General features: G+C 40.8%; 1 protein-coding gene across 1 annotated transcript in view; it reads right to left on the reverse strand.

Moving 5' to 3' along the window:
- LOC123504094 (hemicentin-2-like) overlaps positions 1-17,684 on the reverse strand; it is a 48,224-nt gene that overhangs the window by 29,888 nt on the left and 652 nt on the right. The window lies entirely within an intron of this gene.

A 17,684-nucleotide genomic window follows, 5' to 3' on the forward strand; every position in this document is an offset into this window, starting at 1 on the left:
TTGTCTCTTTGTGTCGGTTTGAGTGACCCCTACCCCCCATCTCTCTCTCTCTCTCTCTCTCTCTCTCTCTCTCTCTCTCTCTCTCTCTCTCTCTCTCTCTCTCTCTCTCTCTCTCTCTCTCTCTCTCTCTCTCTCTCTCTCTCTCTCTCTCTCTCTCTCTCTCTCTCTCTCGTTCAGCATTCAAGCTAAAATCATCTTCATCCTCAGCATTGAAGCCCTCCAGTGACCAAAGTTGTGATGGAGACCTTCAGAGAGTGACTGATTTGTTTATAAGGATATCGTATTGGGTGCACAGTTCCTCCCAGACTGTGAGCAAAGTTATGGGCTTTCTCCCTCTCTTCAAAGGTGCCGGGAGGGTATAGCTTTCTCGCGCGCCTTTTTTCCGACGGGTGGCATCAAGGGAATACAATTAATTGGCACGATTCATAGCAGGTCTGGAGGGAGGTTGGTTTGTATTGATGTAACGTGCGAGTTGGGAATTGATCATCGGTTGGGGATCTTCGTTATTAGATTAGTTGAGTTTAGGTAGCCGCTGATGTCTCACTGTTTGCTAACTCAGAATGGCTTTCCTCTTGTGGCCTCTCTCATAGCAATTGAGGGATCTGCTCTTCTGGATTTACGTTACTGGTCTTGTTGAGTCTTAGTGTTTGCTAGCTGAGGATAGCTTGTGTAGTCTCCTGTAGCAATGGTTCGTGTGATGTGCCTGTTACTACATTTTGTACGACTAGGAATCTACGTTATTTGATTTAGCCATTCTATTCAATCCAAACGCTGACAACACGTGTTCACAGACTGGTATTTGCTACGTGTAGTCTCTCCTCTAGCAATGGTTCGTGTGATATGCGTGTTACTAGATTTTGTACGTCCAACAACTGATCACTGACTAGAAATCTACGTTATTGGATTTTTCTAGTGTAACCAACGCTGACAACATGTGTTTGCAAGAGAAGGAGAGGGGAATGGTTTGTTTCTTGTGGTTTCTCTCGTCTCTTTATAGTTGATAGTTATCTTGGAATCTGCGTTACGTGTGTCAATCCTGCATTTGAGACCACGTGTTTGTTATCTGAGAAGCTGAATTAATGTATTGACTCTCAACGAAATACTTTAACTTTCTATAGTTTTTTTTTCGCTCGGAGTTTGTAGAGTGTGACGTGTCAGGATTCCTTAAAGTATAGAGTTACCTACACACTTTCCTCAAGGTTTTTTTTTTTTTTCAGTCATCAAGATGGTTAGGTCATATAAATGAATAAGTTTTTCCTCGACTGTCTTTTGTAACCTTCACTTTTCACCTTTATTGATAGTAGGTATTCTCAAAATTTCCCCTTTTCTCCCGTTCTATTCAACAATATGTAACGAATCAATTGAGTTTTTCCTTTAGACTTCTTAACTCTTTATCCTTCACCATCTGAGCTGACACCAAAGAAGTAACTCGGCAAAAAAAATTCATCAGGTTAAGGTTCCTTTTTTTTTTTTCTCCTTTCCTCCTCTTCTATTCAACACTATATAACGAATCAATTGAGTTTTTCCCTAATTTCCTAACCATTTAACTCTCACCTTCTGACATGACACACCAAATAAGTAACTCGGCAAAGAACTCATCAGGTGGGCGTTCTTTGCTTCTTTTCTCCCTTTCTCTCTTTCTATTCACCAATATATAACTAATTAATTGAGTTTCTCCCTTAACCCCTTCATTACCAGGACACGTCTTCATAATTATTTTGGCAGTTTTTTACAGCTTCGGAAACTCATGTGGGGATTAAAATGATGAGGACTTTGGACCATTAATCTTCTGACCCCCATAGATCCTTGCTGGTGTAAATAAAATCATCTAATCACACCAAAAAAACTCATGGTAAAAATGCGTCACAGTACTGAAGCGGTTTAAATTTTCTAACCCTTTAACTCTCACCTTCTGACCTGACACAGTAAAGAAGTAACAGCAATAAAATCACCAAGTTCAGAATCTTTGCTCGTGACTAGGCAGACTTCCTCTAAGTGGTTCGCGGCAAGATGGCGGAGGGTTGTGAACTTGATCCGATTAAATAAGCTCTCCTAATGCTGACGATGGTTTTCACGGAGGTTTATATGTTTGCAGTGATGGTTTAGCAAGAATTCTTTATCCTTCCTTCAGTTGAACTTCTTTTACTTTTCACTCACTCATGAATTAACAATTATTTTCTATTTCCTATCACATCTGTCTCTACTTACCTGTGTAGTCCAAAACGCGGAGCAAATCTTTGTCCCCGAATAAAACATAAGGCAAGGAAAGGGAAGACAAGATGCAACAAGACGCAAGGTAGACATATAACAGGTTGGCTTCCTCTAAGTGGTTCGCGGCAAGATGGCGGAGGGCTGTGAACTTGATCCGATTGTCGAACGTGCGATCCTCTGTCGGATGCCACTCAGGGAGAGAAGTAGCGCTCTCCCATAATCCTTTAATCCTGTAAACGCTCCATAACCTCACCTGATGGCCGTTCTATCGTCCTTTTTTCTTAAGTCCCTCAGCATCTGTTGTGTTTATTTGCTTCTGTGCATATCAATGGAAGATACACGTAGTTTTTTTTTTTCATGTGTGTATGTAAGTGAGAGAGAGAGAGAGAGAGAGAGAGAGAGAGAGAGAGAGAGAGAGAGAGAGAGAGATTTCTAAAGCTTTAAGATAGTTCCTGGCGATAATAGGAACTTTAGCTTAATGAACGCCTCTGTCCTTTATGTACCAGTATGTATTAACGTTTTAAACAGAGAGAGAGAGAGAGAGAGAGAGAGAGAGAGAGAGAGAGAGAGAGAGAGAGAGAATTAACTTGGTTCGAATGCCTGACCTACTGGAGACTGTGATGGCTTGTACTGAAGTTCCTGACATGATATCCTAAGGTTACCAAATGGAAACTTTATACGGAGTCATGAGTAAAAAACCTGGTCGTGTGTGTGTGTGTGTGTGTGTGTGTGTGTGTGTGTGTGTGTGTGTGTGTGTGTGTGTGTGTGATGTCTCCCCACGGCAGATACATAAATAAAAACTCCCCGCCTTGTCTTTACGTCCACTACGCCCATGTACTATGAAAGAATCACAAAAAAACATATCGGGTCGAAAGAGTGGAGGAACCTACACTCGCATCCTAGTCCACTGCCCTCTTCTACCATCACGGGACAGGGAGCGTTCAGGATTTTTGTTTCTATCGGCGTTGTGCTTCCCTTCTGGCTCCAAAATGGCCCTGACTTATAAAAAAAAAAACTACTCTGAATGGTGCTTTGACTCTTTTTTTGACTCCGTACCTGCCATGGATGCCACCTCGCGGATAGGTTTAAAAAATGAGTAAATAAAAGCTGTGTGTGTGTATAGTTATTTTCATAGATACCCTTTTTTTCATGGCTTTTGGAGTTCACTGGTTATAGTTACCTGTATCTTGTTCATTTAGGAAGGCTGGGAATTTCAAGAGTACCCATGTGTTTGACGAGAGGTGTGATTATTATGTTATTTAAAGTTTGGTACTAAAATAAGACGAAAACAGGAAAGCGAAAGGTCTAAATGGGCTGCTGGTTGCTTGACTATGTGTGTGTGAGAGGAAAGAGGGTTCTACTGACTCGGATATATCGAAATTAACTATACATGTTAGTAAACAATAGACACCCTGTAGTCCTCAAGTACAAGCCATCGCATTGATAAATCATCCTCTTAAATCAAATTACTCCTTTTCCCAGAATTTCCCTCCTAGAAATGTTTCCACTCCAAGATTTAGTTGAGATCGATGTGAGAAGTGTTTGTGTCCTGCCCTGATTTGAGAGTTACTGGAGAATAGCCCCACTCCTTCCACTTCCCCTTACCACCCGTCCTCCCCTCCAATGCCCCCATCTGTCCAGCTCGATACGTAAACAAATTCATATTTTACGTGACTGTAATTTATTCCAGTGAGCTTAAGGAGCAAGTTTTACATAACCCAACCATGCCTTCCTGTTTGTGTATTGTTATTTTTAAGATTCATCATAGATTTTGTTATAAGTTTTCATGCAAGGAATTTTTACTACTTTGTTATTCGAGTTATCTTTATCTTTTATGTTATGAAATAATACATAACAAATACGCTATCTTCAATTGCTATCACAAAACCTTTTTTCAATCACATTCAACTGCTTAGAATTAATTTATTTACATCAGCAATAATCACTCATAGATAGCCTCTGTAAGTAAGGAAAATAAAATAATTCCTTTCGTCTCCTGTTGTCTCTGTGCAAATATTATGAGTCTTAACAAAGGACAGTTTTAAGAGTGAAAGGATTAACACAACGCGACATTTGAAGATTACACATCTCGGCAAGAGCGAGGCGCCAATGTTAAGAAGCGGAGAGGCAACGAGGAGGGAGGACCGGAGTTACTCTATCAGACAGCCGTCCATTTATGCCACCAAACCAAACATATTTTCCCCTTGGGTGTGATAGAATTGAAAGTGAACATTGCTGCTTTCACCTGCATGGCGGATCTGCGATATTTTAACTCCGTAGTGTTTTCAAATACTTCTAGCGTGTAATATTATCGATGAACAGAAGGCGGAAGTACTTCAGAGATATTGGTAGTGACAGGAAACATCCACGGGAAGGGGCGTGTGTTCTGCCGCGTTGATCCTCGGCGTGCATCAGTATTCATTGACCTTTGATGTCAACTACAACTGGACGCATATTTTCCTACAAAACCTCCGTATTTTAAATGTGATGGTTCTCTCTCTCTGTCTTTTCGTGTTGGTGCAAAAGCGCTGCAGACTTTGTTGTAAATAATAGAAAAAGGAATAAGTTTCGATCTAAATGAACAAAGAGTCATCCTTTGTGATTGTTCAGGACTTTGTTGCGTTTCATGCCATCCATATTTCCTCACTTATTCTTTTACGTTATCTTCAGAATATGGTAATGTAGAAGTTTTCATGATAAGAATTCTTAGTCCTCCACCATCCTTCCTCTTTAATTCACATCTTTTAACAGAAATACGTAGCCATTTCTTATAAAACCCAAAAGTTCGGGAACAAATCAATAAGTATTTGCATCTGAACGACTTTTGACTTTTCGTACCCTTTGCCATCTGCGTGTGTGTGTGTGTGTGTGTGTGTCCGTCAGTCCGTCCGTCTCTCCATCTACTTATTTGTCAATGCTCTTTTCTACATTTAAAGCACTCATATTTTAGTCCTCGAATCGCGCCAAGACAATAATTTCATTTCATCTCATTCCAGTTCATTCCTACCCATACTATTCCTGCCTAGTCCAGTCCAGTCTATCCCATTCGACTGCACCCTATTCTCTTCCTGCCCATTCCGGTCCAGTCCAATCCATTCCAATCCAGTGTAGTCTTCCAGGCGAGGCAAGGACAGGTTACACTCCCCCGTCACTTCTTTCTCTGGTATTACTCACACAGTATGTATCTTTACAGGCAGCTCAGCCAATACATCCTCCATACATCGTGTCCGCCCACTCATTCTCCTTCCTATACATTCTTTCATCAACACTGTGTCTGCTATTGGGAGAATTATAATGGTGGAAAACAGTAATCATGCACCACGAAGTAAAAACTGGTTGCTCATTCATCTTGCTGAAAGTCATGTAGGTAACTTCTGAGATGCCAACTAAGGATTGAACGAGAGAGAGAGAGAGAGAGAGAGAGAGAGAGAGAGAGAGAGAGAGAGAGAGAACGTGTGTGTGTGTGTGTGTGTGTGTGTGTGTGTGTGTGTGTGTGTGTGTGTGTGTGTGTGTGAGCGCGTGTGCGTGTGTGTCCGTCCCACAACTAAATTTCATATACAAATTATAATTGAATAATACAAAATATCAAATTAAACATTGCTTGCTGGTGGATCCTACTCTCTCTCTCTCTCTCTCTCTCTCTCTCTCTCTCTCTCTCTCTCTCTCTCTCTCTCTCTCTCTCTCTGGCAGTCTTCAGTTTTATAATGGAAAATATCCAGTATATTTATTTGTCTGTCTGGCATCATTAGCGGGCTCTTTAAATCTGCTGCAATTTCCTGATAAATATATATATGTGTATTTCTTTTTTTTACCTTCGCGTTATTTCTTGTGTTTATTATTGCATTCATCATTCCCTGGGCAGTGACTAGATTAGTGGGGACTTAGCGTTTGTGGTGGAAGTCAAGGCATAATTCAGTAAGACAGAATTGAATAAGAGCTCTCACCTTCTCTCTCTCTCTCTCTCTCTCTCTCTCTCTCTCTCTCTCTCTCTCTCTCTCTCTCTCTCTCTCTCTCTCTGATTTGACCTTGACCCTTTGGAGAACTGTGTGTGTGTGTGTGTGTGTGTGTGTGTGTGTGTGTGTGTGTGTGTGTGTGTGTGTGTGTGTGTGTGTGTGTAGCTGTATGTACTTTCGTTATTCCTGTCTTTTTAGGGAATATCGTAGCGAACTGTTGTCTCTATTTACAATATAAAAATTCTAGTCATGAAAGTAAGTTGCTCAATAATCGATTTACTCAAGCTATTATTTTGGTCGTAAATTTTATTATGCTGTCTTTGTTCATAAGTTTGAAAAAATAAACCGTTTCCCTAAAGTTATTATCTATTTTCTCTCCTAACTTTTTATAACAATATTCCAGTTCTTTTTTTTTTTTTTTTGGACTTAAGTAAGAGTGTTTTCTCCTTGCACATACTACTGGATATTGTGAACTGCGCATTAAAGAATGTTTCCACTCATATCTGTAAATAATATGTCAGTGTCTTTCGCTACAAAACATCTACTACATCAGTTTTTTTGTTCTTTTAAATACTAAACATGGATATTGTGAACTGCGCAATAAAGAATGTTTCCACTTTATCTGTAAATAATCTGTCAGTGTCGCTACAGAATATCTAGTACACCAGTTTTTTTTTTTTTTTCTATTGAATACTGAACAACATGGCTTCGTAAAATATGAGAGAAAACCAATTATACAACTTTTAAACTTGTTTTTCTCGTGATACTTGTAACAAAAGTTGCTCGCGTATCCAGAGGGTAAAGTTGATTCTAGAAAGAGCTATAACAAAAAATCTCTTCCAAGTATTTTATAACAATGCTGAGCGGCAGTTGGATTGCATATAAAATGGCTCGCCTTGGTGTGAATTGATGTCCTCTATAGTAAAAAAGATTCCAGAGACCACTTCAACGTAACTGTAATAAAGTTCTGTACTCTGTGGAACTTTATTTCGATGATGGCGTTTTTTAGATATGTTGCTTGAAGTATTGGTGCTTCTGAGGTTATGAACAGCATAGTTTTTTTTTTTTTGTATTCAACTGTTCTGTACATAAACCTTAAAACTTTGTCCTAAACTTCCTGTAGTCTTGTCATGCTTCGTTTGGTTACCACTTTCATCACCAACACCACCACCATCGCCATCACTACAGGATTAAGCTCTCCCTCAACCTTCACCAGTTATCTCGGAAACTCTTCACTTTACCTCTACGTCACGCACTCCATCTGTCTTGCCTCCTTTAACCATGACAAGACCTCCATTCTCTAACTCCATTATCTATTATCAGTTCGGTGTGTGAATTTCCTTTGTTCTTCTCTGCTGTGTGCACTTCGCCGCCGCCCAGCAGTTGATAGGGAGGCGTGCATGCGTTGGCCACGTCCATTAAGTTCCAGCTACCATTTTTGGCGGCAGAGTAGCGAGTGTGGCCTAAATTGTGGGTACGCTGAATTGTGGTGTCACTCAGAGTTAGTGGGAGTGGTACGAAATTTCCTTTCTTTCCAGCGAGGCGGCGGGTGACTAGGAGGTTCAGTGGGTCTTCTTTGATATTAAGTAACTGTGGTGCCTTTACGCTTCTTTCGGTTGCCTCGTTAGGTCTCGTCGCAGCGGGTCAGCTTTCTCTTACGTGCTCGGTTTTTTTAGGCTTTCGTCTGCCAGATTTGTTGCAAGTGTATCTTCTTTCACTGCATCAATAAAACTTCTACGTATCTTTTTCCTACTGTATAGATTCGAGTGTTGATTTTAGAAGTTGGTAAAGGAGGAAAGGTTGGTGAAGATGAGGAGGTGAAAAAAAGAAGAGAAAGAAGAAGAAATAATGATAATTATATATAATAGTACGAGTAACAGTCAGGGATAGAAAATCTTTACACATGAATAAGTAAACAAAAATAGAGAAAAAAATAAGAAAAGAGAAGCAAAGACAAGACATGACAGGACAAAAGAAAAATTAAACCTGATACAAACATGAAATTAGAGAAGATCACCCTCCGCCATGTTTCTTTTTTCTATATATATATCTAAGTCACCTCAGTTTCATCCACCTAACGCACACAAATTTTCTGCGTTCTCTCCTGTAACCCACATTACAAGTATATTCACTCTCACTGTATCAATATGCACTCCGCCATGTTTCTTTTCTCTCTATATATCTAAGTCATCACAGTTTCACCCATCTAACACACTCAAATTTTCTACGTTCTCTCCTGTAACCTACATTACTAGTATATTCACTCTCACTGTATCAATAAATTTTCTCTCACTTCTTCCTCTCTTTTCCCTTGTTTGGTAAATCCATCTCGCGCCTTCTCCTCATTACACATTCCTCGTATCTCTTCTTAGCATTGTAAAACCAGCTTAGTTTCACCTCTGTAGCTTTGACTCTTGATTGATGTACTGTGCATGTGTTTATCCTCTGATGTTTTCTTTCGTTGTTCCGCCTGGCCACGTCACTCATAAAATAACACTTGTGCTTTAGGTATTTCTAACGAATCTAAGTTGGGATATTCTTGTTCTAAATTGACAGTTAAAGAAATGAATTTGATAGATAGGGAGTATTGCTGTGACGGACTGGAATAGGTGGGCTGGTAGGATAAATTGAGTTTGAATGGAAGTGCTCTTGATCAAAACTAACACCACACTTTAATAAACAAATGTATATGAACTTTTGTTGCGATAGACTACGATAGCCGGACAGTCCACTTATTCCAGGAAACGTAAAGATCAAAGGTGACAGACTAAGGATTAGGTAGATCTGAATAGAGATTGGTAATGAACGTGACTGTCAAGGTCGCTGGCAGATAATGAGGAAAAAAGTTGCTGTCAGTCACTATTTGCAGTTGATGATTGTGTGAAGAGAGAGAGAGAGAGAGAGAGAGAGAGAGAGAGAGAGAGAGAGAGAGAGAGAGAGAGAGAATCAGTTAATTGGTATTATATAGGTTAAATGTCACGTATTATATCTTTCTGTTTAGTTTTATTTTTTTTCAATCAGCGTTTCCTGTTCACCATTTTCATTTATTTTCCTCACGCTTGACAACATTTTTCATTAAGCAAATGCCCCGGTTATGAAACAGAGGAGAGCGCTGAGGGAGTGAGGCGATTATGAAAGAAAAAAGGCAAAATAAACAAGCAAGAAAATACAGAATACAAAAAACAAAAAAAAATAGTCGTGTCAAAATTTATCTTCCTCTGATGCAATTTCCATTTTACCACACACACACACACACACACACACACACACACACACACACACACACACACACACACACACACACACACACAACTAGTTCGTTTCTTAGTGCTGGAAGAATCCTCGTATTTGTAAACTTTCAGGCCAAAAGCTCATTGTTTCTGGCTTGACTTGATGCCTTGTCAAGGTGTACCATAATTAGCATTTACACACTGCAACGTCTAATCAAAGTCAAGGTGTGGATTTTTCAGAACCAAACTTATTTCGTAACCTGTTATCTATCCAATGGTACCGCGCTGGCCTGCCATTGCTAAGGTCGGCAGATAGTCTCGCTTGTGCTCGTGAGTATGCTATGTCCTTTTGCGTGTAAAAATATACCGTGCTTTCTCCTGTGTGTGTGTGTGTGTGTGTGTGTGTGTGTGTGTGTGTGTGTCCATGTTTAAGCTGTTTACTGGGAGGTTACTGCTGTGGTTGGAGCTCCACTACGGGAGTTGGGTTCACCTGGCTGTCGTTCTGGAGAGCATTATATGTGAACCGGAACTAAAACCAACGAACATTAGCTTGACCTTTAAGAGTTATTTAGTGTCTTTCTTCTCAGGCCAATGAGTAAGTGAGCTGGTGAACTGGCCAGTGTCCCGACAGTGGAATGTATATAATGTGGTTATCAAGAAGCGTCAGTGATAGGCAGCAGTGTTGGTTGAATTATAAAGCAGTGTATGGTGTGGTTGTGTGAATGATGATTGTGGTAAGACGTGGGTATGTTAGGTGGATAATGAGTTAGTGAACTGCCCCGTGTCCTGACAATGGTGGATATGGATTCGTGTGGTTATGAAGGAAGCGTCAGTGTTGGTTGAATTATAAAGCAGTATATGGTGTGGTTGTGTGAATGATGACTGTAGCAAGACATGGGTAAGTTAGGTGGAAGAGAGTGTTATGGGTGATGGACTTAGATGTATGGGTGGAGGTGGTAGAGTGAACTGGATCTATTGACTGGATGATATATGGTGGGGGTGATATTTGCGTGAAGGTGCTAGCATGGTGTGGACGTGCTAAATGGATGATAAGGGAGTGAATGGTATGATAAAAGACAAGCATTCCACTGCATTGGTGTACGGAAGAGGTGGATGAGTGATACATTGGATGGAGTATAGTGATTTAGATGCCTTGGGTGGATGATGGGATGGGTGTAGTAGCTAAATGGATAACGACGGTTGGAGTAACTGAATGGATAATAGAGTATTGTATTATAAGGATAAAGACTAGGAGATAGAATGATAAATAGACGCCCCAAACAGACTAGCAGTAAATAGAGGTAGGGGACAAGTAGCCGTACCAAATAAACTAGCAGCAAATGGTGCGGTTATACGCCTGAGTGAATGAGTGAAGAGGGGCTAACACGAACACACAGGATGAAGCAGGGAGGCATGCTGGTTGAATGACTGAGTGATAGGGTAGGAGAGGGTGATGGAAAGGATGCCCGTGTAGCATTGCAGGACAAGGGTGTGCTAACGAGGTGGAGTGCTGGGGAGGCCTACATGGACTTTCGAAGGGACGTAGATTTCCAGCAAGACCCTCTGCATCTTTGATTCCTCGCGCTACCCTCGCCTCCAGGAAGGGTTCCCGGAGGACCCTTCCTGGAAGATGACCATCCGCAAAGCTTTGACGAGAAGGGACAGCTTCACTAAAGTTGGGACGGAGAGAGAGAGAGAGAGAGAGAGAGAGAGAGAGAGAGAGAGAGAGAGAGAGAGAGAGAGAGAGAGAGAGAGAGAGAGAGATACAGACGGATTTGAATTTTTTCCAAATATACAAGAGACATTCAGACAGACAGACAGAGAGATGAGAGAGAGATAGAGACATTAGATAGATAGATAGAGAGAGAGAGAGAGAGAGAGAGAGAGAGAGAGAGAGAGAGAGAGAGAGAGAGAGAGAGAGAGAGAGAGAGAGAGAGACCCAGACAGACAGACAGAGATTTTCAGGTGGAGACGGAAGGATATATCTAATAGAGGGCAGGAAGAGAGGCCCTTCATCTTGCCCCAGATAGGGAAGGAATCCATTAAAGTTTAGGGTGGAGAGGTAAACCTTCATCGAGTCTTGGTTAGGGAGTGTGAGCTTCAAGAAGATAAGGGTGTGGAAGCTTATCTAATCCGTGGTGGAAGAAATAGCTTAATCTTTTTAGAGTTAGAGAAAAATTCTTCTAGTCCAGATTTAGAAGGATCTTTTTTTTATTCTTAATTAATTTTTAGTGTAATCATCATTAAGCATTTTGTTTATTCATTCTTTTTCTTTATTTTCTTCATCTTTTGGTTAATCTCCTTTACACATTCACGTTTTTTTTTTTTTATTTAACATGAGCATTACTTATATTTCATGAATGGCCTTATGTTTCATCATTTCCTTTTATTTTTAATTGTTTTTTCCAATATATTCGGTTCCCTTCGGCATTAATGGACAATGGCAGTTTGTTTTCCTCATTGTCCTCATATTGTTTGTCGGCTCTATTGTATTTTCCCTTCCTTTTTTTCATTCTGCGTACAAAGTTTTAAGTCCTTTTAATTAAGCTCCTCCTTTCAAAATGTATACAAAAGATCCCTCCAATATTATCATTAAGGCTTTATTTTCATCACCCTGTAACCACGCTCTCTCTTTTCTCTCTTCAAATATGCTCTAAAAATACCAATCCTTATTTTTTCCCTCCTTTCCCCTTCATCGGATTTGCAAGGAGCGAGACACTCCATAACTAAGGAAAGAGAAACCACTCTACATACTTTCCTTCCGGGAGACCAAAGTTCCCAAGCCGCTGTCGATCACCGGCAGGAATTACTGTTGATCTTAGTGTGGGGGTGGAATCGTTACGCAGACTGGAGGAGAAGCGCTGGTAGGAGAGAGTGAGTGTGAAATAAGAAGGATTTCAGCTATTCTCAAGTTTACTCTCTCTCTCTCTCTCTCTCTCTCTCTCTCTCTCTCTCTCTCTCTCTCTCTCTCTCTCTCTCTCTCTCTCTCTCGTGAAGTAAGAGGGATTTCAGCTATTCTCAACTGTACTCTCTCTCTCTCTCTCTCTCTCTCTCTCTCTCTCTCTCTCTCTCTCTCTCTCTCTCTCTCTCTCTCTCTCTCTCTTGTAAGTTCTCTTGTATATTTGAAAAAAAAATTAAATTCGTTGTATTCTGCTTTTTCTTTTTCTTTGTTATTGCGATTCGAGAAGGAAGAACTTGTGCCAAGCGACATTTAGACTGCATCCTTCATGGAGTGACTCGAGGACACACTGAAATCATGGTGGATAATTTACCTAACTTCAGAAACTTTCAATCTTGGTTTTTTTGGTTTTCGCAATTAACTTTGTGGTGAGAGAGAGAGAGAGAGAGAGAGAGAGAGAAAATACTCGTAGTGTGTGTGTGTGTGTGTGTGTGTGTGTGTGTGTGTGTGTGTGTGTGTGTGTGTGTGTGTGCGTGCGTGCCAGCCAGCCAGCCAGCCAGCCAGCAGAGTGGGAATGGAAAGTACCTACATGTCATACCTTCAAAGCATTTTGCTCACATCCTCTTCCCTTGCTCAGTCTTCAGTTGTGTAAAACTTTCCCCCTCCTTGCTGGACCGGCTCCGCCCTTCCCGCGGCTCAGGCCAACCCTCGCTTCACCCTCATCGTTCGCGATAAAAGGAAGACGAAACGAGGGCACCACCCGCCTGGCAGTGAATCGAGTTTATGGTAGTGGATGTCGAGGGTCCTCAAACACGGGCACCGGGACCCAGAACTGCAGGCTGTCAAGAAATACTGGGAGTCCCGCTTGAATAAGGTGGGAATTTATTGACATTTGCAACTCATGGCTGATTGTGACAGGCAGTTCAGAACAAAATATCAACAGTTACCGATATAAAGCATCCCAATTGAGGGAAGACTGGCGTGCAAAAGTGTTTTATCACACGCAAATGGATGAAGTGTTCGCATAACGCTTTTATTGGCGAGGGAAGACTGTCATGTCACGTTATGCTCAACACGGCAAAGATGTCAGCCAGAGTCAAGCGGATTTACCCATGGCTGTGAGAAATAAAGTGCTTAGCGACAAGAGAAGGGAAGAGTTTGTTTTTTCCTGGAAAGTTATAAATAGATCGTGTTATCATGTCTCGTCGCAATCAGATGATTCAGTCAGCGTTTCAAAAATCACCATGGACTCTTTCTTAATTAAAAGGAAAGTGTAAAACAAAATTTCTGCACGATATGTTTTTGTTGGCAATGCATGACTGACGAGCAGAAAATTCGATACCTCCACATTTTAACGCTACTATTTTATACTTAATGCGGGGCGCACTTGATGACGGAACGGTAAATAATGCAAAATGTTTTCTAGTTACAGTTCCAAGTCCAAAATTCTCACTGGAAAGTCAACATAGTCAAGAAGACCACAGTATTGATGCGGAAGACTAACATACCTTGGCCAGCACTCCGCGTGTCTGGAGCTGTATGGTGTGAGTCAGAAGCAACACAAAGCTATCGACGTGTTCTGTGAGTAATGCGAGGAAGTAAAATGTGCTGACCCCAACCCACCTCACCTCAGAAAAACCAGTAATAAATAGTTCTTTTCCCTTTTGAGTGATGAAATTTAATCCTAGGTTCTGTCAGGTGAAAGCGTCAGTGTCATGCTGTCCGTTTTCTTTTTTTCTCTCTTCATTTTTTAGCGTTAGTTTTTTTTTTTTTTTCATTGCTCTTTTCGTGCCTAGTTCCATTTCACTGGCAGTCTGCGTGCATCCCGTGACCTTGGCCGCTCATCCAGGCTTGTAGAAGACAGTTTCAAGGACTGAGAAACCTTTCCTTAGTGTTTTTCTTTCCTCGTGCCTGTTTTTGTTATTGGTGGCAGAACAACACCCCATGAATCGTGTGCTAAAATATTCACATTACTTCAGGGCGCTGCGGTTGATGGTGGTGTGGGAGGCGGGGATGTGGAATGGTGTTGAATTCCACATTGCTCTTCATGTTTAGGTTTTATTTTTTTCTATTTTGTATCTCTCACACATGTATTTGTTCCTTTTTGTAATGTTTTTTTTTTTTGCGTTTTATTTAGTTAGCTGGATAGATATTCAGTTAGTTTCCTATTTATTTAATTTAATTCGTTATCGTCTACTTCATCTATCTATGTATTGTTATTTATCATTTCATCTATTTATCCTTTTTTTATAGTGTTGAATGCCTATCAAAAAAATGAACAAATAGATAAAAGAAGAGCTCCATCCATTTACATAATCAAACGCGTTCATCGGTTCCTGCTCGGCGCTCCATGACTGTCTGTCCTCACTAATTGTGTTAACTTTTACATCACAAACATCAGACAGGACCCTTCCCAGTGCCAATACAATGACCAATTTTTGCATTACTCCAAGTTCACCGAAGGAAAAAAAAATGGCATCGTGGTCTGATCTGCGGAAATGTACATATCATTCAAAAAATATATATACCTAGGCTAATTAACTCTATTAGATCCCGCTTTACCAGAGAATCATTGGAGGAAAATAGCTCTCCTTTGAAGTTACTGATAGAATTTTTGCATCACCTCGGTAATTCATCTCTGGATCGTAAAGGCAGCATCACTATTAATAATTCCCGAAGAATAGGTAAAAACAAGTCAATACCATATCCATTGTTTATTACTGCAGACTTGGTGACTAAAAGGTGGCGGTGTAGCAGTGATCTTTAGATGTTAACCCCTTTAGTACTGGGACGCATTTTTACCATGTGTTTTGGGTGTGACTAGACGATTTTATTTACATTGGGAATGATCTATGGAGGTCAGCAGATTAATGGCGATAGTCTTTAGTATTTCAATCCCCCACATGAATTTTTCAAGCTGTATAAAATCACCAGATAGTAACCAGAATGAATATGGAAACGCGTCATGGCACTTAAAGGGGTTAAAGAAGGGCCAATACCATATCCAGTGTTTTTTATTGCAGATTTGGTGACTAAAAGGTGGAATTGTGGTAGTGATCTTAAGGTGTTAAACGAGGAAGATGAAGACAGGAAGAAGGATGTTAAGACTGTTAGAGAGAAAAAAGAGGAATGATTTGCGTGTGTGTACCTGCATATCACCAAGTATTCTATTAACGTCACAAACAAGCAGGACGCAAACTCGCCAGCAAAGTCAACTAAAACTAAGACGCAAATAAGCCTTTTTCGTTTATATTACAAGACCTCATCAGAGCGGCTGTTTCATTAACTTTGGACTGCGAGTTTTGCGTCATGTATATATGGATACGTGCATGCGTTTGGCAGCTTTGTGTTTGAACTGCGTGAGATTGAAAAGTTTGCATGCTGAACTTGGCACAGATTGGCTCACCGCTGTCAGTGGAAGAAAAGATTGGGACAGGGCTTTGTTCTGAGGTGGACCAGTTATGGTTGAGAGGACAGAGAGACGGAGAGAGGGGCTTGGGGGGGGTTGAGGATGAAGGACCAAAAAGGTAAAGATAGTGACAGATAGGCAGATAGAAACAGAAATAGATAAACATATATACTGAGTAACAGAAACAAAGACAGACAGACAAACATACATATTGGCAGACACACAGAAAGGCACAGAAACAGAAATGGAAAAAGGTAGACAAATACACAGACGGAAAGAAGAAAGAAGGAAGCAAATCTTATGAAAGGCTAGAGGAAACACACACACACACACACACACACACACACACACACACACACACACACACACACACACACACACACACCAATACTTTACCCCGCGCCAAACCAGCAGCAATCCCAGTCTTCACTTTTTCTCACGTAAAATAGAAAAAAATGTCTTCTTAGCTTAAATTTACTTTGGTTTTAGAGCGTCATTCCATTTTTCACGGCCACTTCCCTCAGCCAACGCGATGCCTTTTCCGTTTACCACCAGCTTGACATATGCCCTGGCGTCGACTTACCTTCTTTTAAGCACCAAAGAACAAAGGCACACACTACCGTCTCACTATCACTGTAAGCCCAAGATCCCACTATTAACTACATCATAATTACCCACATGCATCATCCTACTGCCACCATTAGCATTACCAGGAGTGTCTTTCCAGGTAACTCCATTTCCTATTAGGCAATAACGCAGATACGAGAGCGTGCGCTAATCCTTCAAGGTTCAATAAGATTAATCAGATCACGAAGCCGCCATTGCACGACGACGGGTAGTAATATTAAACACAAATAGCTGCGACACGTGACAAATAATAAGATATATGCCTTTTGCGATAATACTATAATAGTAATTTCTTTTCACTACACGATCTCTTTCCGTGTGTGTGTGTGTGTGTGTGTGTGTGTGTGTGTGTCTGTGTCTTTGTGTTGCGATAACGCCATAAATCCATGATGCTCTGGTCGAGATTAGTCTTATGGAGCAGAGTTCACCGCGCCTTTTGGAGCTTACAGATCTATCTTTGATGTGTGTGTACGTAGAGAGAGGGAGAGGGGTCGTATGTGTGTGTGTGTGTGTGTGTGTGTGTGTGTGTGTGTGTGTGTGTGTGTGTGAATGGAGTGGGTGGATGTGTAGATGGCTTAAGGTGAGTGGATGGATGGATGGGTTGTGTGTGTGTGTGTGTGTGTGTGTGTGTGTGTGTGTGTGTGTGTGTGTGTGTGTGTGTGTGTAGCGGGTGTTTGTAGGTTGTTGTAGAGAGAGAGAGAGAGAGAGAGAGAGAGAGAGAGAGAGAGAGAGAGCCTTGTGTTGGGTATTTTATGAGGGAGGAACTATATATATATGGGGTGTGGGGCTTGTGGCTTGGAAGTGTGCGTGTATGGCCGTAGATTAGCGTTGATTGGGTGAATATGTACACGCACACTTCCATTTCCTTGACACATTACCTCCAGAATATTATAATACCTTTAACATGCATGAAAACAATTTATACCAGAGATCCCATTGAGTAACCGTCTATCTGTAAATGAGCACTAAATTTAAGTGGACTGAATAAAAAGACGAAGTTTCTTTATATACATTCATGGAGAAAATACAAGAGTTGAGTCCTTAATGGGAAGCATATCTGGTTGTCATATTTAACCTTTCCAATGCTAAACGAATTATTAAACTATTCTTTATTCTAACCTCTTATAAATATATGTATAGCGTAAATTAAACAAAATTAACTTTACGTTCTCTCTCTTCTCTTCTGTATCTCCACGCAAACCGCATTTTCGAGACTTTGGTTTAAGCAAGGACTATCAGTAAGTAGTATATCCCATGCCTCAAGTTACGGTATGAGAACCTGAGTAGTACTAGTATCTTCTTGTCAGTGATTACACTCTTGTGGAAACGATAATATTGTCAAGAACTTTCAGGAG

Source organism: Portunus trituberculatus, chromosome 15 (assembly GCF_017591435.1).
Source record: "Portunus trituberculatus isolate SZX2019 chromosome 15, ASM1759143v1, whole genome shotgun sequence".
NCBI lineage: Eukaryota > Metazoa > Arthropoda > Malacostraca > Decapoda > Portunidae > Portunus > Portunus trituberculatus.